This window comes from Schistocerca americana, unplaced genomic scaffold (assembly GCF_021461395.2).
Source record: "Schistocerca americana isolate TAMUIC-IGC-003095 unplaced genomic scaffold, iqSchAmer2.1 HiC_scaffold_13, whole genome shotgun sequence".
Taxonomy (NCBI): Eukaryota; Metazoa; Arthropoda; class Insecta; order Orthoptera; family Acrididae; genus Schistocerca; species Schistocerca americana.
Window position 1 is genome coordinate 19,660,809 of NW_025725371.1, and position 1,116 is coordinate 19,661,924.

Genomic DNA, 1,116 nt, shown 5'->3' on the forward strand with positions numbered 1-1,116 from the left:
AGCAGAGCGATGAATTTATCAAATGAAGGGGCTATTTTTACACTTGGTCTGTATTTATTCAGATAGATTTTCCGTTTCAAACCTATTCGATAGGTTGTGTAGTCAGAACAAGATGCCACACGTATGGAAATGGCAACACAACAACAGGAGGCGCTTCTATTAGCTTTTGTATACAAATTGTACTGTAAAGCTACCAAGAATAACACCATTTATAAATCAGATCTAATGGAAACAAATGATATGGAAACTCTGTCATTTTCATAGTTGTGGCACCTTGGCTAAACACTCGACAACGCCTTTAAAAAAGCCGCAAACAGTTATGAAACGAGGAAGGCCAAATAAATACAACCTAAGTAGAAAAATAAGGTTATTAAACCAAAATTCTTCTCCACGAAATGTTCTAATTCCTGTTTCCCTCGCGTTTCTTATGTCTAGTAATCAGTCTTCCAGCCAACGGCCTTGCCGCAGTGGTAACACCGGTTCCCGTCAGATCACCGAAGTTAAGCGCTGTCGGGGCGGGTTAGCACTGGATGGGTGACCATCCAGTCTGCCGATCGCTGTTGGTAAGCGGGGTGCACTCAGCCCTTGTGAGGCAAACTGAGGAGCTACTTGATTGTGAAGTAGCGGCTCCGGTCTCGGAAACTGACATACGGCCCGGAGAGCGGTGTGCTGACCACATGCCCTTCCATATCCGCATCCAGTGACGCCTGTGGGCTGAGGATGACACGGCGGCCAGTCGGTACCTTTGGGCCTTCATGGCCTGTCCGAGAGGGGAGAGTTAATCAGTCTTCCGATATGTTTAAAGCAACACGCCATGAATTCCTCTCCTGCGCCAACCTCTTGATCTGAGAGTATTCCTCAGTTATTTATTGGATATAATCCAGTGTCTACCTTGCTACTAAGCTCCCCCAGGTACCACGGCAGTTATTTCCTGTATGTGCTATCATCCTGCTCTTTCTTCTCATAAGTGTTTTCCACATTTTCGTGTCTGTGGAAAATTTCCTGATTTCTTATCACATTAGAGTCCCTGTGATTTTTAAGATCCTTCTATTGCACCACACCTCAAACACTTCAATTCTCTTTGTTGTGTCCCCGCCTATGGACGCAACCAGAGCT

The 1,116-nt window shown here is 45.3% G+C and overlaps 1 pseudogene; it reads left to right on the plus strand.

Moving 5' to 3' along the window:
* The first annotated feature begins 449 nt into the window (after positions 1–449).
* LOC124564249 lies at positions 450–566 on the plus strand (annotated as a pseudogene).
* Positions 567–1,116: the final 550 nt, after the last annotated feature.